General features: G+C 41.5%; 1 long non-coding RNA gene across 1 annotated transcript in view; it reads left to right on the forward strand.

Annotated features, from left to right (window-relative positions):
- The first annotated feature begins 2,950 nt into the window (after window positions 1–2,950).
- The window catches only part of LOC128340651 (uncharacterized), a 54,985-nt gene continuing 35,852 nt past the window's right edge, over window positions 2,951–22,083 (forward strand). Inside the window, exons 1-2 of the long non-coding RNA XR_008313859.1 lie at window positions 2,951–3,043; window positions 6,736–6,881. This is a non-coding gene — a long non-coding RNA (uncharacterized LOC128340651). The remainder of the gene's footprint in view (window positions 3,044–6,735; window positions 6,882–22,083) is intronic.

Raw genomic sequence — 22,083 nt, forward strand, 5'->3', positions numbered from 1 at the left:
CTCTTTTGAACGTAGGAGTCGGTCTTTACCCAATTCAGAAAGTTTTAAACAAAATAGATTTTAAACTAAAGAACTGCTGTTTTGATCATTGTCATCTTAATTTATTTCTTTATAGTATTATTTATTTATTTATTTATTTGATTTCTATACCGCCCTTCCAAAAATGGCTCAAATGTTATATGACAATATTTTAATTGTAACATGCTCAAGTAAACATTTCTAATGTTCTTTTGGGGACCTGTAGCGCCACTGCAGAAGATAAGGTGAGGAGATTTAGTGGTGTGGCCCCCTGTTGTCCCTCTATGCACATAGGTTGTTGTAGATTCCCTATATTTCTATACATAAAGGGGTTAATTGTAGGCTTTGTAACCTTGTAATCTGGGTTCTCCCTGAAAACCATGTAATCATCTTCATTTCTGTGTTGCTATGCAACAGCTGTGTTCAGGGGGGTCTGTCCACCATCATCTGTGGTTCCTGAAGAGCAGAAGGGATGTGTGGTATATCTTTATTCTGTAATCCTCTTTAGATGTTTTCCAGCTCTATCTAAAAAATCTCTTTGGCATCTCCCTTGGAGTGAGCTTATTGTCCTTGAATCCTAAAACTTGTTGGACACCGGCTGCCCACCAGTGTCAATACAGGACCCCAAAGTACCAGATCAATGTTTGCCTTTCCTTCATCCTCCCTCCCATGTACCCCCACTCTACAATCTTTGAAATCCAAGCCAAATTGAAATCACAATACACTATTAACATAATGATGTCACAATGCCATGAAACAATCAGATTTGTTTAGATGATGACACTACAAAGCCAACTCAGAATGAAGGCAACCCTCATTCTGAACTGACTACATGATAATGCCATGGGGCCAGCTGTAATGAAAACCAGGACTTTCACCAGCCAGACGCCATTGGTTATCTCAGCACAGTTTGTAGATATCTAGGTTCATAGAAAGCTTGTTATCTGCTGTTGCACAACTTAAAACTGTTTAAATAACAAGTGCCGTGTCTACATTGAAGCCAGAAAGGAAATAAGTTCACATCAAGAAAAGGCACTGGAGCACAAAATATATCAAAATTCCATAGTAGTTTAATTCTTTTTTTAAAATGGCATGATGGCTAAAAAGGTATACAACTTAGAGCTTAGAGGAACACAAGTGCTGAAAACAAAGAAGATCCCGCCCCTCGCAAGAATGAAGATAACATCTTAATGAACATATTTGTTTGAATAATTTGAGCATTGATTTATTTTGGACTATCAATTTCTTCTATGGTAGACGCTGCTGAAAACTAAGTAAATCTACAGTTCACAACCACCATTGCAGACTGGCTAAATTGTCCTGAAACAACGTGTATTGTCTACAGAGGACATGAATAAATCAACACTGTAGACAGACAAACACAGATGTGGTCAATTTGCATTCGGTAAAATAAGGGTGTCCTTATTGAATTGAAATAAGGCACCCCAGACACGTTTCATATTTGATCCCCCCCCCGCCCTTCTGCCAGCTTGTCAGAAATCCAAAGTAATGAGGAAGCTAAGGAAATCAATTCAGCTGTTGACTGCTCTATGAAGTGTGACATACCAGACTGGCACACCTGCTAGATTCCCCTTACTTAACAGGTAGGCGCCTGAGGCATTAAAAAAAAGATATTTCTGTTGCTCACTTGATTTGCCATTTCACATTATGACCACCACACACCTTAATTTTTAAATCTATCCATAAGAGACATGTAGGAAGCCAAACCAGTACAACTGGGTGCCCTTTTCCTTGACAGAATCCTTTTGACCCATGTGTCATGAACATATCGCATGGACACAGTATCTGAGTGCCTGCCTCCTTTTCACATATGCTAATCTCTTTCCCGTAGGCCCCACAGGATGTACTGAAAATGTGCTGAGCTTATTTTACACAGAAGAACACTTACCTTAATTATTCATGAAGAAAAAACCAACTTGGCTGCTGCCAAAGATTCAGTGATGAAATAATCGGAGAGAAAAGAAACCTTGACAGTAGCTTTTCTAATATATGTATCCCAGTTCATGAATAATAAATTGATTTAAAAGCAACTCAAACAAATACATGGTTAATTTTTTTCTGTAATAAATAATAAACTCTTAAAGGGATATTTATATGTATTGTTATGTGCTATTACCTGTTCCCTTTCTTTTGCTTTTATTCCCTCAAAATGCTCCTCTATGTAGCTATTTGTGCACATGCTATGATAGATTATTAGCATCTCCGTATTACAAGAACATTTATTATGTTTAATGTTTTACATTTCCAGTCATTAAGCAGACAAAAGAACTTCTATCTGTCTGTCTGACTGACTGCTTGTCTAATTTTTAGACTGCCCCCCAAACTTCCATCTCTGGGTGGTTTACTTCAACATAAAGCAAGTTAAAAGAAAAATGAAAACCTTAAAACAATTTAAAACCACAGTCAAGTTAAAAAGCTTGGGTGAAAAAAATGACTTTAGGGACTTTTAGAATGTTGTCAGGATGGGGATGCTCTTATTTCAGCAGGGAGCGCATTCCCGTCTTGGGGTAGCAACAGAGAAAAGCCTGTACCTGTGTAGCCACCAGATGAGCTGCACATGGACCTCTCTCCATGACCTCAATGGACGGTTGGGCTCATGGCAAAGAAGATGTTCCCTCAAATACCCAGGACCCAGGCGCGTAACAACTATCGGGCAAGGGGAGGCAGTTGTCTGGGGGCCCCACTGCCTGGAGGGGCCCCCCAGAGGCACCTCACGTGACTCCCCATTGCCCCCTGCCCAGCCCCATAGCCTCTCAGCCACTTGCCCTCTTCGCCGTCTCTCCTGCTTGTTCTGCTGGCCCGCAATGGAAGCAGCAGGCAAGCTGCCAAGAGCTCCTTTTCTCCCGCCTCTCAGCTGATCGGCGGGTGGGCGGGGCTTCCACGGAGGCCTCCGTGTAGGCCGCAGTGAAGCCTGAACTCGAGTAGGGCCCAAGCCAGCCAGGAAGGAGGAGGCAGCCAGAGAGGCCTCCACTGTTCTCTGCAGCAGAAGACCCCCTGCTGCCAGGTAGAGTGTGAACTCCTTTTTGTGGTTACCTTCCCCACCCCCCCCACCCCCATATATAGGGATCTGCTTGCCATAGGGCTTTGATATGGGGGGGGGGAGGGACTGAGAAGTCTCTGAATATTTATTTTTAAACAGCTTGGAAAATTTCCTGTCTTAAAAAAACTATCTAAAAAGTCCTATAAGTGGCTTGTTTCATGGCAGAAAATTACAAAAACTTCTGGAAGCAACAGTATTATATTTATTTTATTCATTCATTCATTCATTCATTTATAAATGCACTTATGTTCAAGTTGTTTTGCAACCCAGAAGGTCTGAGTGAGAACTGTGAAGCATGTCTTGTGCTTTTATTTTATTTTATTTTTCTTGTGTGTGAACTGCTCCCCAATAACTTGCAGGGACTTCAGGGTCAATCTGGCCAACATGTGAATGCAGCACCTCCATTCCAGAGGAGATGTGTCTTAAAGGGCTTTAAAAGCCTTCTGTGAAAAACCTCCTGGAATCAAACTTGACTGAATTTGTTCAGAATTCTGAGAAAACAAACATAGGCTCACCCTGCATGGTTGAAAGTCTTCTTTGCTAATCTGCAGCGAGGGGCCCATTTTAATCATTCATCTTTCTAGTGTGTTCTAGGCATTAAAAGTAAAACAAATGTATAGTACTCAATGTATATCACTATATATTGTGACGTGTGCGTGTGTGTATTCAGTGAAATGTATTTCCAGGCAGCATACTTATTTTGGAATATCAGTCTTAAATCCTTGGGGGCCTGGGGTGTGCGGAGGCCCTGGACTTTGAGTGGGGGGGGGCATTTTAAAATCTTGTCTCTGGGCCATTCCAACCTTGCTACGCCCCTGCCAGGACCTAAGCTGTTTAGGGCTTCATAGGTTATAACCAGCAGCTTGGATTTTGCCCAGAAACCTATTAGTAGCCAGTGTAGTTCCTTTAGTATAGGAATAATATGGTTTCTTCGAGATGACCCTGAGACCAATCTGGCTGCTGCATTCTATATCAATCCACAGTTTCCAGACTACATACAAAGCCAGCCCCACAAAGAGTGTGTTGCAGTAATAAAATCTGGAGGTTACCAGCATATGGACCACTGTTCTGAGGTCATTCATCTCAAGAAATGGACACAGCTGGCATATCAGCCAAAGCAGATAAAAAGCACCTTTGACCACTGCCTCAACCTCAGACACCAGGGAGAGGTTTGGATCCAGAAGCACTCCCAATCTGCATACCTGTTGTTTCTGGGAAAGTGTGATCCCCACCCAGAACTGGCAGATCAAAATTGTCTCCTGAGTTCTGTCCCTGTACAATAAGTAACTTCGTCTTATTCGTCTTCTTTTCAGTAGGCTTATGAGATCACCCAGCATTGTGTGTGTGTGTGTACGTCCGTCCATGTGTGCTCACCACCCATCAACTTCGCAATGCCTAGACCAATATGAACCAAATTGGGTACAGTTGTAGGGACACATAAGGACACCTTAATGGCATCGTTTGTGATGATATCATTAGGGATGTGTGGACCGGTCCAGAGGCTTGGAGGTTTGGGGATTTGGTTGGGAGGTTTGAGATCGAACCTTACCTCACCCTGGTTCCATCCGGACCAGAACCGAACCTCCAGACAAGTCAGCAAAATTATTCATTTAAAATAAATAAATAAATAAATAAATTTCAAATACCTCTAGACCCTTTGGGGGGGCTTCCTGTAGGCCGTGGGGGGGTGTCTGTGGGTCCCCCCACTGGCCTCTTAAATCACCACCGCGGCCCGTGAAAATATTTCATTTTGGCCTGTTCGGGCCTCCATAAATGCCTGGTACAGTCCGGGAGGGGGGGTGTTTCTGATATATATATATTTTAATTTAAAATACCTCTAGCCCCTTCGGAGGGATTCCTGTAGGCCGTGGGGGTCCACAAAGGTTCCCTCTCCCCTCGCTGGTCTCTGAAATCACCGCCATGACCCAGGAAAATACTTCATTTCAGCCCGTTCAGGCCTCCATAAGTGCGTGTGGTGGCCATTTTGGCCACTGCTGTGCATGCATAAATGGCCTCTGTGAGGCCTGGCATGAGCCAGGGCCTCACAGAGGTCATTTGCGCATGCGCAGTGGCAATTTTGGGGGAAAATGGCCACTGTGCATGCGCAAATGACCTCTGAGAGGCCCTGAGTCATGCCAGGCCTTGCAGAGGCCATTTATGCATGCACGGCAGTGGCCAAAATGGCCACCACACACACTTATGGAGGCCTAAACGGGGCCGAAATGAAGTATTTTCCTGGGCCGTGGTGGTGATTTAAGTGGCCAGCGAGGGGAGGGGGAACCTTTGTGGACACCCCCCCCCACGGCCTACAGGAAGTCCCCCAAAGGGGCTAGAGGTATTTTTAATTCATTTTAATTTTTTTTGAAAAATCTTGAAACACCCCCCCCCCCCCCGGACTGGACCGGACCGGTGGGGGTTTAATGGGGGTCAGACCAAACTTGGCCGGTCAGGTTCGAGTCCAGTCCACACTCAAACCGAACCAGGCCAGCTGGTTCTGTGCACACCCCTAGATATCATCCACTGCAATTCAAGACTGTGGACGTGTAAATGTTTGAGGCTCAAGTGGGCTAACTTGTGAACCACCTAAGCAATTTGAACCAAATTTGCTACAGCTGTAGAGATACATAGGGCCAGCTCAAGGGCACATTTTGTAATGATTTTATCCACCCTAATTCAAGATGGCAAACACATGAATGTTTGAGGTGCAAGTGAGAATAGATTGGGACTAAATCTGGTACAGTTGTAGGGACACCTCAAACTTGTAGTTTATGATGATGTCATCCATCCCAAATCAAGATGGTGGATGCATGAATGTTTGAGGTGGGATAACTTGTGAACTGCCTAACCAATTTGGACCAAACTTAGTCCAGTTGTAGGGAAAGTGAAAGGTAAGAAGGCAGATTAGTTCTTACTAGAACAACTTGTATGGATTCCGTCTCAGTTTGATATCCTCATCCAGTCCATCACTGCCTCTAGGCAGGCATTTAGGGATGTTATGCCTTCTGCTGATGATGCTGACATGGAGAAACAGATTTAGAGTCATCAGCATACTGATAACACCTTGCACCAAATCTCCTGATGATCTCTCCCAGAAGTTTCATGTAGATGCTAAAAAGCATTTGAGACAGTATGGAGCCCAGGGGAATGCCATATAAAAGTCCACATTATGAAGAGCAACAGTCTCCAAGGGACACCATCTGGAATCTACCTGAAAGGTAGGAGCGAAACCTCAGCAAAGCAGTGCCTCTCAGCCACAACCCCCTCAGATGCACCAGAAGGATACTGTGGTTGATAGTATCGAAAGCTGCTGAGAGATCCAAATGGAGCAATAATGTCACACTCCCTCTGTCAATTCCTAAATAAAGAGCATCCATCAGGCCAACCAAGGCAGTCTCCACCCCATAGCCCACCCCAAAGCCATTTTGAAATGTGTCTAGATAATCAGTTTCCTCCAAGACTGCCTGGAGATAGTAGGCCACCACCCTCTCAGTTAACTTGTGTAGCCATGGAAGGCTGGAGGCAGGCCTATAATTGCTTAACTCTGAGGAGTCCAGTGAGGTGTCTTCAAAAGATAACTGACTAATTCCAATAACTGCCTCCTTAAGACAGGGAAGCATCTTGCCCTCCCTTAGAGAAGCATTTATAATATCTTCCAGGCATTCTACAACAACCACCCCTGCTGGCTAGTATAAGCCATGTTGGACAAAAGTCAAGAGAACAGGTGGTAGTCCACACCATTCCAAGCTTGTCTACATCCTCAGGAGTCACAAACTGAAACCGATCCAACCTAACAACATAAGAGGTTAGGTTTATTATGTAAACTTATAAATGCTACCGCTATATGTGCATGTATAAACATTTTTATCTATAGAATGAAAAAAAATATTATCTTCTCATTATTGTGAATGTAAAACAATAATTTAGACAGCTCCTCTTTATTTTAAAATACTGTTCAAATGTGTGGCTCTTTCTGTTAGATAAAAACAGATTTTTTAAAAATAGTGTTAGTATTGATTTGTTCCTATAAACAAACTAGGCTGGGCAAAAATCCAACAAAAGCTAAGCATATCTAAGTCCTGATGAGATCAATGACAAAGTTAAGCACATACTTAACTTTGGCCAGATTGTGCCCATAATAAATAAGTCCAATACATTTCTTCCATTGAAATGAATGGCAGTTAAGCAAGAGTTTATATGTGTTCTTTTGGAAGAAGATTTTTCCCAGTGAATGCACAAGTACCTACAGGGAATGCACAAGTAAGAGACCAGCTGAGTAATAAACTTGATAAAAACATTGTAAACTCTAAAGCACATGGAATATGCCTTGGGCAGAACCAAAATAGGAATGAAAAACTTATAGGTTTTGGCAGGTCTAACATTTGCTCTTCCTTTTACATTACTTTGGGAAAGATATTCTGTTTACTAGAAAAACCAGAGGGCAAATAATTGAAGATGGATGTGTGTGTAGGTAGGTGGGTAGATAAAACATTACTGCATTAGTGACAAAAGGAAGATTTCTGAGCATTATTTTCAGAAGTCAAAGTGAATCGGTATATGCCCATTAACCTACTAGTGGAAAGAACAGTGTTTTTCATACTTTTAGATAGCTAATGCATATATATATATATATATATATATATATATATTCAACATAGCATTATATAAAAGTATTGCTAAAGCAAGGGTCAATAATAAGAGTCTGAAACATTCTTAACACTTAACACTGTGAACAAAAATGAATTACTTGAGTCAGTGAAGTACTTAAGAATATATTTAATTTTCATTACAGTGAAAGTGAGTTTTACTTAGCATACTTTTTTAATGAACTATATTAGAAATATAAACATCCTTGTTTAATAACACAGAGGACAAAATTAACCTGGAATTCTATAGAGGAAGGTATCAAAGCGGCCCCAAATAGTTCCTTTTTTCAGTCACTGTGTTGGTTCCCCAAATGGCTGTGAACTTATAGAAAGTTTCATTTTTGTTGGCTCATTTTCTGTTTATTAGAAGTTCCCCCCGCCCCGCAACCTCAGGGTAAAATGGGGAAGAGAGGGAGATAGATTCTTAAATACCCAGGCAGGCAACCAGGGCTGAAATGTGGGGAAAGGGAGGTAGACCTGGCCCCCAGGTTTCCTACCCAGGAAAGGGGCATAGCTGAGGGGCAGAAAACAGAGGCCAGGTCTACCTCCCCTCGGATTCTCAAATATTAAGACCAGGAAAGGGACCGGAAATTGGGATACAGGTTGGCTTTGCACAGGGGTATAACAAAGGAACTCCTACCCCTCAACCAAGCCCCTTTCCTAGGTTGAAGTTCTGTGCTTCTCCTCCTGTGCCAAGCCAGCTTGCACTGCAGCTTCAGACACCTTCCCTGTACTTATTTTTTGGGGGGTACCTCTAGGGAGGTAGACCTAGCCTCCAGGTTTCCTGCCTTTTGGCCAAGCCCCTTTCCAGGGTAGAAGCCCCATGCTCCCCCCCCCCGTGCCAAGCCAGCCTGCACCCCAGTTTTGGGCCCCTTTCCTGGGCTTCATGTTTGGGAAAACAAGGGGAGGTAGATGTGGCCTCTGGGTTTTCTGCCCCTCAGCCAAGCGTCTTCCTGGGTAGAAGCTCCATTCTTCTCCCCCTCTGCCAAGTCAGCTTGCACCCCAGCTTCAGGCACCTTCCCTGGTTTAAGGTTTAAGGTTTGTCCCCTGGCCTCCCGGGAGACAGTAGAAGGTGGTTGCCCCACTTCCAGGACCCTTTCTGGGCAGAGGTGGTGTGGTAAACCAGGCTTCCATCATTTCCTCCAGGCGGACAGGGGCACCGAGCTGCCACCAGTTCCAAAAACCCTTTCCTCCTACATTTATATTTTAGTGACACTATAGTTTTAATATCTTAACATCTGTTTTAATTATAAGTTTGTTTCTGCTTTTAGTCTTACTGAAATAAGAAACTATTTTTAAATAGGGGGTAGTTTGGAAAAGAAGCAACTGCGGGGAGACATGATTGAGGTGTATAATATTATGCATGTAGTAGAGAAAGTAGACAGAGAGAAATCTTTCTCCCTCTCTCACAACACTAGAACCTGGGGTCATCCCACAAAACTGAAGGCCAGGACATTGAGGACCAACAAAAGGAAGTACTTTTTCACACAGTGCATAAATAATCTATGGGATTCTCTGCCATGGGATGTGGTGATGGCCACTAGCTTAGGTGGCTTTAAAAGTGGCTTGGACAAATTCATGGATCAATGGCTACTAGTCTGGTGCCTAATAGGCCACCTCCAGCCTCAGAGGCAAGATGTCTCTAAACTGCCCAGAGACTGCATTTTGGGCGTTATACAAATATGCTAGCTAGCTAGCTAGCTAATTAATTAATACCAATTGCAGTGGAGCAACATCAAGATAAAGGACATGCCCTTTCCTCTTGCCTGTGGGCTTCTCAGAGGCATCTGGTGGGCCACCATGGGAAACAGGATGCTGGACTAGATAGGCCTTGGACTTGATCCAGCAGGGCTGTTCTTATGTTCTAAATCTCCTGGCACACACCCAAGTGTGCATAAGGCTTCCTTGAGAGCCCATCAGAGACCAGGTTGAATCCAAAATAGTGGCAAGGATTGTGGAACTCCTTTTTGAGTAAATCAATGAAATTTGTCCCCACTGGAAGCTCCAGAAACACTTAGCTGACTCATTTTCCATGCACCCTTCCTGGCTTAAGGTTCAGAGCTTGCCTCCCACCACAGACTTCCAGGCAGACAGGGGCTGTTGGTTCTGGGCTCAAGGTTCAGGCTTGGTCCCCTGGCTTCCAGGGGGAGAGGGGGGAGGTGGTTCCCCACTTTCTAGGCTCCCTTCCTGGGATTATTTATTTATTTATTCAATTTCTATACTATCCTTCCAAAAAATGGCTCAGGTGGTTTACTTTAAAACAAAATAAAACAATTAAAATCAATTAACAGTTAAAAACATAGACTATAAAACACCATAAAACAATTAACAATTAAAATATTCAACAGTTTGAAAACCCTGGAAAACCAGGTTACAGCAGATTAAAAACATTTACAACAATGTAAAAACCCTGGAAGGCCAGGTGAGCTCTCCTGAAGGCCAATAATGAATTCACATTACAGATTTCTGCAGGGAGTGCATTGCACAGCCCAGGAGCAACCGTCTGTACTCTGCCTGTCTTCCTGCCTCATCCCCCATCCAAGCTGAACTTTCCTCCAGACAACGAAAATACAGCAAAGCAGGATATGACCAAGACTCTATGGTTCACAGGCTGGGATGTTCCTGGGAGTCAGGAGTTTGGGGTTCTGGAGAAACCCTGGAGGTGCCCCTTGGAGTAAGTTGGGAGCCTGGTTCCATCTCTCTCCTCCCCCACCCTTCACCCTGGTGGAAGGCTTCATGGCAGCAAGAAGAGTAACGACATCACCACCTTTAAACTTAAAGTTGTGGACACAGTGGAATGCAGCAGCAACTGTGCAGCAGGCCAAGATTTTGGGGTGAGTGAGGCAAATGTGCACCTCTGGAGAAGACAGAAGACCTATCTACGATCTCAAAGTCTCCTTTTGTAGGCTGCAGGATGTGGCTGCAGGGCTCAGTACCCAGAACTGGAAAGGCAACTGCTCCAATATGTTCTGGATAAGTGATCCCAAGGATGTGCTGTCAGCATTGACAGCTCAAAAGCAATCCAGCTTTCTCTAAGGATGGATCCCTTCTGCACCTTCAAGACCTCTGCGAAATGGTGCTACCTCTTTATGTGGTGGCATAAGCTGTACATCCAGAGATGCACTTCAGTAGCTCAGTGTCTGCCACAGAACTTTGAGCACCAGCTTTGCCAGTATAGATGGTTCATATTACAGCTCCATAAGCAAAACCGGTACTCTACTAGACAAATCACAAATGCTGATCAGATACCGCTTCTCAGCCTTTTGGCTAGGGATGTACACAAAACCAGCAGGCCTGGTTTGGTCCAGCACCTCTTGAAACTCCCCCCCACCATTTGGTTTGGTCTAGGGGGAGGATTCGTGAACTTTTTCAAGTTTTTTTAAGAAATTACCTTAAACATGATCATCAAGGTGGTGTGTGGGGGGGGTTCACAGAGGTTCCCCTGTCCCCTGCTGGCCTTCAAAATGCCCCCCCTCGGGCCTTTTAGGCTGATTTTTTGGCCCGTTTGGGCCTTCCTAAAATGGTGTGGCCTCGCAGAGGACATTTGCACATGCACAGCGGCCGCCATTTTGGCTGATGCACCATTTTAGGAAGGCCCATTAAAATGGGCCTAAAAGGCCTGAGGGGGGCATTTTGAAAGCCAGCGGAGGGGAACCTCTGTACACCCCCTCCCACTGCTTCAACGATCACTTTTAAGGTTTAATTTTTATTAAGTTGAATAAGTTCATGAACCGCCCCCCCCCCCGAACCATCAAGGTGGTTTGGTTCTAGGCAGAACCAAACTGGGGGGGTGTTTGGTCGGGGGTCGAACTGTTGAACCCCCAAACCAGAACCACGAAGCATGAACAACCATGAACCGTGAACCCTCAAACCTGTTTGCACATCCCTACTTTTGGCTAAGATCAAGTGTAGATACCACAGAGCTTTCACCGTCTTCAAAGGCAAATGGTTTTGAGGAAAGGGGAGAAAACTGTCACACTGAAGAAGTGAAGAAGCAGTTCACAGTGATGCTAGGGGGACTTGGAAATGGTGAGAAGTTGCCTTCATACATCTTATTTGAAAGGAAGAAGACACTGCCAAAGAATGTGAGGCGACCCCATGGGGTGAAAGTATGTGCACACAAATGGGGATGGATGCATCAACATTTAACCAAGGACTGGCTTAGATCTGTGTAGTTGGAACCCGACCTCATTGGAGACGTCGAATGCTGGTACTGGGCATGTTCAGGTGCCACAGAACACTATCCGTAAAATCGATACTTTAAAAGAGAGAGAGAGAGAGAGAGAGAGAGAGACTGGCCTTGTAATGATCCCAATGGGGATGATGAGCCAGTTGCAGGTCATGGATGTGAGATTTAATCGGCCCTTCAAGCAGCTTTTGAGGAAGAAAGGGGTGGAGTGGGTGTACCCTGGGGTGAGGCCGTCAGAAGAAGCCAGATCTTTCTGTCATTGTTTGGTGGATCAAAGAAGCGTGGGTGACAATAGATGCTGCCATTATAGGGTGAGGGTTCAAGAAATGTTGCCTAGCAAATTGGATGGGAAATTCTGAAGATGATAGTCTTCAGGTAATATTTGAATCCACTGATTCAGAGACGGAATTTGAATGATTTGCTGAAGACTATTGTGATGGGAACCGCAGAGACCTCCAAAAATGAACCCCCCCATCCTGCCTCTCTGCCAGCTCTTAGCCAAGAGGCTGCCCACCACCGACTCCTCAGAGGGCAAGCAGGTTTGTAAATAAAGTTTTCTACATTTCATGCTTACTCCCTGTCACAGAAGTAACAGAAACATAGGAAGCTGCCTCATGTCTATCTAAGTGCATATTATGCATGCAAATGTTTTAGAGTCGGAAAAAGATGGTTAATAAGGCTCTTTCAAATGAGCATGATAGCAATGAAAAATTTTAGAAATATGGGACATTAATTGATTAATTTAAAGCATAACCCCTGCTAACTTGGCAAAGAGGCACCTTTTAATGTGGTGATTCTCTTTATTTAGCAGGGGGGGGAGTAACTGGCCCTATCCACCCGCAGCACAGTACCTCTAGTGACTGTTGCTGGTGTCTATCTTATGTTTCTTTTTAGATTGTGAGTCCTTTGGGGTCAGGGATGCATCTTATTTATTTATTATTTCTCTGTGTAAACTGCCCTGAGCCATTTTTGGAAGAGCGATATAGAAATCAAATCAATCAATCAATCAATCAATCAATCAATTAAAGTATCTCTTTATGGCCACCATAAATTTATAAGCAGGATTCAGAACTGCCGACATGCATATATTCAATGCAAATTAGAGACACATCTTTTTAGCCCGACTTTTAATGATATAGAGGCGCTACACACAAACGGTGTGTAGAGCCTAATAAGGTTCTTCAGGGAGAGTGAGTCAAGCCCGCTCTCCCTAGAGATGATCATCAGGCTAGCCCTGAGTGGCCCACATGACTATCAGCTTCATCATGTAGCCGGTAGAGGCAGTGAGGATTGGGGAGCACCCAGCCCCCTGAAGTCCTAGGATGCCCTATGCAAGTGCATGGAGCATTCTGGAGAGACCCCTGAGGCCAAGAGGCTTGCTGTTGCCTCCCGGTTGAGGGTCTACTCATGAGTTGCCACAACATGGAGCCACGCTATGCCGATTCACGATAAACTAAACGGGGTTAGTGGACCACTTGCTCCGCTAACCTCGGGGGGGGCAATTAAACGGGCTAACCAGTGGAGCTGCATGGCTCCTGGTGGTTCACATGCGCGGGGGAAACAGGGCTGGGCTCCCAGTTTCCTCCACATGTGTGAATAACCTCATATAGTATTAATTTTAATCTGGTTTTAATTTTTTTTAAATTTTAATTGTTTTATTATGTGTGTTTGATTTTTAATGTAATCCCCCCCCCCCGAGCCACTTTAGGAATGGTGGTATGTAAATTGAATAAATGAATAAAATAAAAAAAGAGTTGTCTTTGGTCTTAAATTTTGACGGTATATCTAAGTGCAGGGAATAGCTATATCGTATCAGCAACTAGAGCAGCAGGATAGATCAACAATGTTTCAGACTTCTGGCTGGACTGCTGACGAGGCTGCATGCTTCCTGACAGGGGAGACCAAGGAGGAGTTATTGGGGCGGGGGTTGAGTCTTCATAACCCCACCACCACCACCACCACCACCACCACCCTGGATTAAAGGGTTTGGATCGAGATTGCCCATTGCATCCCCCGGAGCCTGCTCCTTATCTCAAGTGCTGTGCCGGAAGGTACAGCTTTGATTTAAGTTGAGCGGTGGGGTTTGGGATTCATCAAGCTGTACTCCTCCTTTGGAAATCCATGGACAGAAGCCTGTCTGGCATCCAATTTCTTTCGGTTTGGATTATAATTAATGGTTAAAGTTCAAGAAGCTCACCCCGAAGCGTGATCAGTGATAAATTGCTGGAATTCTACTTGCTGCTGTTGTAATGATTGGATTGATGTCAAGCCGTTGCTGTGAAGTCCTCGTGAGTTTGCCAACCATAAATTAAGGTTAGGAATTTGATCTGTGTGTTGAACGGATGGTTAAAAGCTTCAGAACTTAAAAAGCAAAGCAGTAGGGACTATTTTGTTAGTCCTCCTGAAAGAGTTAAACTTAAGGAACAAGTGAATTGCTGTTTCCTGCTGAATATGTCCATCAGAAAGTGCACCAATTAGATGAAGAAGATGGATCATTGAACCGTGGGAAAATTAAACTGGCGGTGATAAGATAGAAGGGTTGTGGTTTGGAGCTGAGTTTATTGGGAAAAATTGGAGGCCTGTACATTTTTTGATAACAAGGAGACTGAATCTGGCTGTAAGAGCTGTGTTGCTGGGTTTGAACATTTACATATTGAACATTTACATTTGAACTTTTACATATTGTTCTATGAGAACAAGAGTTGAAAATAATGCAAAAAGCTAAACAGCAGAACCAAACACAAGCCAGAAGGCTTTCTGTCCCAAACCCAGGCCTGGGTGAAGGGAAAATGCCTTCAGAGTTGAATGAGACACTAGTTTCTATGAAACAGTTACTAGAAGCAATTCTGGCACCTTGCAACAAGTGAGTCAAGACCTACAAACATTGAATAAGAGAACATCAAATATTGAGGAGACAGTGAAAAAATTAGCTGATGACAAAGAATTTAAAAGTAGGGTGGAAACTTTGGAGCAAGACCTGGGATCATTAAGAGATGATAGGGAGAACTTATTAGATCAGATGGCTTTGCTGGAACTGAGGCAAAAAGAGCATTTTTTGAGGTTTAGAGGAATTCCAGAAAAAACTGGGCAAGATATCAAAAAAGTGCTTAAGGAGGAACTCGCACTACTTCTGGGTATTTCAAGTGAAGAGATGGAAAAGCAGATAGACTCAGTTTTTCGCGTGAATTTGGCCTATGCTGCAATAAAAAAGGTACCCAGAGATTATATGGTTCAATTTAATTCCAAGTCAAATACAGAGCAGATACTGCAAGCACATTTTGCTAAAGCCCTTGCCATTGAAGGCCAACAAGTTAATGTTTTGAAAGAAATACCATCCAGGATCTTAAGGAAACGTAAGGATTACAAATATTTAACAGATGCTTTAAATGCCAATGGAATATGCTTCAGATGGGAAGTGCCTGAAGGGGTCTCCTTTTTTTACAAGGGGAAGAGGAATAGAATTACAGAGCTCCTCAAAGCGCAAGAATTTTGGTGTAATTACAAAAAAAAAAAAAATTTTTAACTCCAGAGCACCCAGTGCCTTCAACACATAATTCTAACTAGTCAAGATGGATTACCAAATGGTCTCATGGAACGTCAATGACAATGACAATGTCAATGGACTAAATAACAGAACTAAAAGTTTGGACATTATATGCTTACAGGAGACACATATTAGAAAACAAGACAGAAAATATTTGGTTAATGAGGCCTTGGGGCAAGAATTCATTGCCTCTGACAAGAAAAAAAAGAGGGGTAGTGCTCTATATGAAGCAACAATTTGAACCCAAGTTGATTGATTATACCCTGCTAACTGGGCAAAGAGGCACCTTTTAACGTTCTCTTTATTTAGCAGGGGGAGAGTAACTGGCCCTATCCACCCCTAGCACAGTACCTCCAGTGACTGTTGCTGGTATCTACGAGGGGGTATCCAAAAGTTTTAATTATCACCATGAAATAAAAAACATACAATAGTCACTTGCAGTGGTCAAAGTTAGTTCTTCTCCACATAGTCTCCCTGCAGAGTCACACATTTTTGCCAGCGTTTCTTCACCTGTTTCAAGCCCTCTTTGTAGAAGTCCTCCGCTTTGCTCAAAAACCACTGTTCCACTTCGAAAATGACATCCTCTCTGTCGTCAAATCGCCGACTACGAAGTGGTTTCTTCATCTCGAGAAAGAGGAAAAAGTCGCTTGGCGCAAGATCAGGCGAATAAGGTGGATGCTGCAAAAGTTCATAGCCTAACCGGTGGGCGGCGACAACGGATGCTTGGGCCATATGGACGGGTGCATTGTCAGCCAGGAGACGGACGCCTTTGCTGATCATGCCATGTGTTACTTACTGGTAACTAATGGAAGTAAAGGTAGCATGGTGGCTTATATGAAGCCTGTCATTAATGTGCTGTTAGATCTATAGATGCATCAGTATAGCCTCCACATAAATAATCTGGACTTTGTTTCATTATTATTCTGGTACTCTCCAATTCCCATTAAGAAAAGCATTTTAAGAGTGAGTTGGTGGCAGCGAAGTAATCTACTGGAAATACAGAATAATTTTTATGAGGTGCCCACCCAGGCAGCTCAGCAGGGGTGACTCAGCTATCATTTCCCTCTTTCTCGAGATGAAGAAACCACTTCATGGTCGGCGATTTGACGACAGAGAGGATGTCATTTTCGAAGTGGAACAGTGGTTTTCGAGCAAAGCGGAGGACTTCTACAAAGAGGGCTTGAAACAGGTGAAGAAACGCTGGCAAAAATGTGTGACTCTGCAGGGAGACTACGTGGAGAAGAACTAACTTTGACCACTGCAAGTGACTATTGTATGTTTTTTATTTCATGGTGATAATTAAAACTTTTGGATACCCCCTCGTATCTTGTGTTTTTTTAGGATGTGAGCCCTTTGGGGACAGGGAGCCATCTTATTTATTTATTATTTCTCTGCATAAACCGCCCTGAGCCATTTTTGGAAGGGCGGTATAGAAATTGAAATAATAATAATAATAATAATTATTATTATTATTATTATTATTATTATTATTATTATTATTAGGTGCCCTGGGTGCAGTTCCAAAAGACCTTGAAGAGCACCTCAACACCATAGGGGCCACAGAAATCACCATCAGCCAATTACAAAAAGCAGCTTTACTGGGAACAGCCTATATTTTGCGACGATATCTATAATAACCAACAGTATTGATGACAAAATTCAGCCATCCCAGGTCCTTGGGAAGGACTTGATGTCTGGATAAAACAAACCAGTCAATAACACCTGTCTGACTGTGTAAACAAGAAATAAAAATAATTTTTAAAGATGAAGAAGGTAGTGTGCTAGGTCTGGAAATTATAGTTGCCGGAGTCAAAAGGGTGATAATTGGAATTTATGCACCCAATGAAAAAAAAGTAGAATTCCATAAATATTTAGCACAGAAGATGGCTGAGTTATTGAATGCTAACTTAGTCTTACTAGGAGATTTTAATGGGGTTGTCTCTACAACTTTGGATAGAAAATTGGATACGTCTGAAAAGAATTTGGAAGGCAAGCTACCAAAAGCCTTCTTTGATTTAGCAGAACACATGGATCTGTATGATTTGTGGAGAATTAAAAATTCAAATGCAAAGGATTATACCTATTTCTCTGAAAGATACAAATCCCACTCAAGGATAGATATGATCTGGACATCCAAATCTATTACATTGTGTATGAAAAGAATGGATATTTTGCCCAGAACTTTTTCAGATCATAATGCAATTTGCTTCACATGGAAGAAGATGGGAACGGTATCCTATCGCTGGAGACTGAATGAATACTTGCTTAAAAAAGCGGAAATTGTGGAGAAAGCCAAAAGGAAGTTAAAGGATTATTTTGAACTGAATTTAAACCAAGGAATGGACAATAAAATAGTTTGGGACACAGGAAAAGCGGTTATGAGAGGCTTTTTTATACAACAGAATGCATACCTTAAAAAACAAAGGGGATTGAAAAAAGAGGGATTACTGCTGGAGATTTCTAAAAAAGAAAAAGAAAAAGAACTGCTATGGACTACGGTCAAGCAGAAAACTATTCAAGTCATTAAAATGCTTCAGCAACAGCTCTCTGTGTTGCTATTAAATGAAATTGAATGGAATTTAAAATATGCGAAGCAAAAGACATTTGAATTTGCAAACAAACCAGGCAAGTTATTGGCTTGGAAAATTAGAAGTGAGAAAAAGAATAAGCATGTATCCAAGATATCAACAAAAAATGGGCTTTCCTATGATGAAAGGGAAATAAAAAGGGAATTCTTCAGATATTACTATGAGTTATATAAAAGAAACAAAGTAGAAGATATAAAAATCGATACATTTCTGAAGACACAAAATATTCCACAACTTTCCAAGGATCATATAGAAATTATGAATGCACCGATATCAATAATGGAAATAACGGAAGTAATAAGCCAAAGCAAAGCCAATAAAGTGCCAAGGCCCGACGGCTTACCAGCTTCATACTACAAAACTTTTAAAGATCAATTATTACAGCCTTTGCAATGGATGATGAATGATATTTTGCAAAGAGGAAATATGCCGGAGTCTTGGAAGTATGCCAACATTGCAGTAATTCCAAAACCGGATCAACATTCAATGCAAGTTAAGAATTACAGGCCAATCTCACTGTTAAATAATGATTATAAACTTTTTGCTGCCATTTTGGCAAGGAGAACGAAGGTTGTACTGAGAGCTTTTATTCATGAAGATCAAGCAGGCTTTTTGCCAAAAAGGCAATTAAGAGACAATATGAGAATAGTCCTTAATGTATTGGAGTATTATGAAAAACACAATGATAAACAGATAGCTATGATCGTTTTGGATGCAGAGAAAACATTTGACAATGTCTCCTGGCAGTTTATGTGGAGGCTACTGGATGCAATGGGTGTTGGTAATAATTTTATTAGGGCCATTAAGACAATATATTCAGAGCAATATGCTAAAATTATTATAAATGGGGAACTATCAAATAATTGTAAAAGACAAAAAGGAACGAGACAAGGTTGTCCACTTTCCCCATTACTTTTTATATTAGTTCTGGAAGTGCTTTGTAGAAATATTAGAGAAGATGAACAAATACAAGGCCCGAAAGTAGGGAAACAGGAGTATAAACTTAGAGCCTTTGCAGATGGTGTGGTGTTTTTTCTAGAAAATCCATTAGAGAAGATCAGAAGGCTCTTGGAAAAAACAGAACAATTTGGCCAATTGGCTGGGTTTTATATAAATAAGTGTAAAATGAAGGTGTTGACAAAAAATATGGACCAGAAATCCAATGATAGACTTTATGAAATAAGCGAATTGAAAGTGGAGAAGAAAATTAAATACTTGGGCATCTGGATGACAAACAAAAATTCTTTGTTGTTTTCAAATAATTATATCAAAATATGGAATACAGTAAAAATTGATTGCAAAGATGGACTAGAATGAACTTCTCTTTAATGGGAAGAATTTCAGTTGTGAAGATAAAAGTTCTACCTAAAATGTTGTTTCTTTTCCAGACTATTCCTATAATTAATACATTAACCTGTTTCAAGCAATGGCAAAAGGACATAACTAAATTTTTTTGGCAAGGGAAAAGACCAAGAATTAAATTTAAAAATTTAGCAGATGCTAAAGAAAGAGGTGGTCTTACCCTGCCGGTTGTATTTTGACACTGTTTGTTTGACATGGTTAAAAGAATGGATAACATTAAGAAATCCCAGAATACTTGATCTGGAAGGATTCAATAGAAGGTTTGGATGGCATTCATATTGTGGTATGATAAAATCAAAGTGCATAAAGATTTTCTTAATCACTATGTAAGAAGGAGTCTAATGAGAATGTGGGTAAAATACAAAAAATGGCTGGAATCTAAAACTCCATAATGGAGAATACTTGATCTGGAAGGATTCAATAGAAGGTTTGGATGGCATTCATATTGTGGTATGATAAAATCAAAGTGCATAAAGATTTTCTTAATCACTATGTAAGAAGGAGTCTAATGAGAATGTGGGTAAAATACAAAAAATGGCTGGAATCTAAAATTCCATAATGGAGAATACTTGATCTGGAAGGATTCAATAGAAGGTTTGGATGGCATTCATATTGTGGTATGATAAAATCAAAGTGCATAAAGATTTTCTTAATCACTATGTAAGAAGGAGTCTAATGAGAATGTGGGTAAAATACAAAAAATGGCTGGAATCTAAAACTCCATAATGGGTATCCCCGATTGAAGCTTTGGCATGTAAAGAGAGAAATATGCAATCTGAATGGGCTACCTATAGGGACTTGTTATGTTTTCAAAAAAAGGGCTGTAAATTTAAAAAAATCTAATTGAAGTACAAAATTTGGTTAGAAACTGGTTTCAGTATCACCAGCTAAATGAAATTTACAAGAGAGATCTTAAAGTTGGTTTTGAGGATCAAATGTCGAGATTCGAGAAGGAGTTATGTGAAAATGATGAAAAATTAGTCTCTAAGATGTATAAGTTGTTGCTTTTGGAGGAGACAAGAGATGAAGTGGTTAAAACAATTATGATAAAATGGGCTCAAGATGTGATATGGTAGCTTGGGAAAAATTATGGAAAACTGATTTAAAGTTCACTGCATGTTATACTTTAAAAGAAAATTATTATAAGATGATGTACAGGTGGTATCCGACACCGAAAAAATTAGCATTAATGTATAAAAATATTTCAAACAAATGCTGGAAATGTGGACAATGTGAAGGAACTTTTTTCCATATGTGGTGGTTATGCGGGAAGGCAAAGGCCTTTTGGGATATGATATATAATATATCAGGGTATTTGAGGGACCGCCTGCTCCCAAGGGTTGCTGCCCGCTGGACGAGGACATCTGAGGGGGCCCTGCTCCGGGTGCCGACAATGAGGGAGGCCCGGTTGTCGTGCACTCGGGACAGGGCCTTCTCTGTTGCTGCCCCCAGACTCTGGAATGCTCTCCCAGTGGCCATTCGTTCCTCGGACTCCATCGCGGCTTTTAGAAAGCTTTTAAAGACTTGGCTTTTTACCCAGGCTTTTACATGATTGTTTTCTACTGCGGCTTCTCTGTGTTTCTATTTGTTGTATTTGTTGTGTTGTTTTTATGCCTGTTTTTATATGTTTTTGTACTTTTAACATGATGTTTTTATTGTGTTTTTATTGTATGTTTTTAACTTTTGTAAACCGCCTTGGGGTTATCTTTTTAATGAAAGGCGGTATATAAATGCAAAAATAAATAAATAAATAAATAAAATAATGAGCTGAAGAAAATTCTTAAAATGACATTTCCTAAGAGGCCAGAATCTTTCCTGCTGGGAATAACTAAAGGAGAGTTCTCCAGAAGAAACTTAACATTTTTTTATGTATACAACCACAGTGGTTAGAATAGTATATGCGCAGAAATGGAAAGACAATAAAATGCCCTCAAAAGAAGACTGGTTGATAAAAAATTTGGAATACGCTGAGATGGCAAAACTTACAGCACTTATAAGGGATGAAAACCGGGAATGTTTCAAAGAAGATTGGAAACCATTCTTACTTTACTTAAAGAACTATTTTTCTAACATGGACCTTTCAGCAGGGTTTGAAATTTAGTAATAACAGCAGGTTGGGTAGGGTAAAATCAAGTTTGCAATGTGGGGAGTATATATGTTTTGAATTACTATAGCAATGGTTTATATTTATAGCTAACATGAACCATGCAGACTGGTAAGCGGGAAGTCAATATTTATTTAATTAAATGTAATTGGATTGTTAAGATATTGTAAAAACCAATAAAATTTTAAAATGCAAAAAAAAAAAAGATTTTCTAAAAAGAACAAAAGTGTTTACCTGCTTAAGAACATTGTATATGAAGGAAAACTTAGAGATGCACTTCTTATGGTATGGTTTGATCTCACAATGTACTCTGTGTAGTATGTCTTTGAGCTTCCTGTATGGTGCTCCTCTGCTTTGGGAGACATTGCTTCTATTGGCCCCATGACACCAGCATGTTTGTAGTCTCAGAATGGCTGAAGGGAACTGGTTGGATAGTTTTTGAGCTGGTGCATCTTATACAAACCAGAGTGTGAGGAAGTGGCAGCTAATGCCTGGGGCTTTTACACACAGCAGGTTTTATTGTGAGTTTATGGGGAAGATTTTCTGCGAACTTGAAGTGGTCCAAAAAAACTGA

The sequence above is a fragment of the Hemicordylus capensis genome, chromosome 1 (assembly GCF_027244095.1).
Source record: "Hemicordylus capensis ecotype Gifberg chromosome 1, rHemCap1.1.pri, whole genome shotgun sequence".
NCBI classification, from domain to species: Eukaryota; Metazoa; Chordata; class Lepidosauria; order Squamata; family Cordylidae; genus Hemicordylus; species Hemicordylus capensis.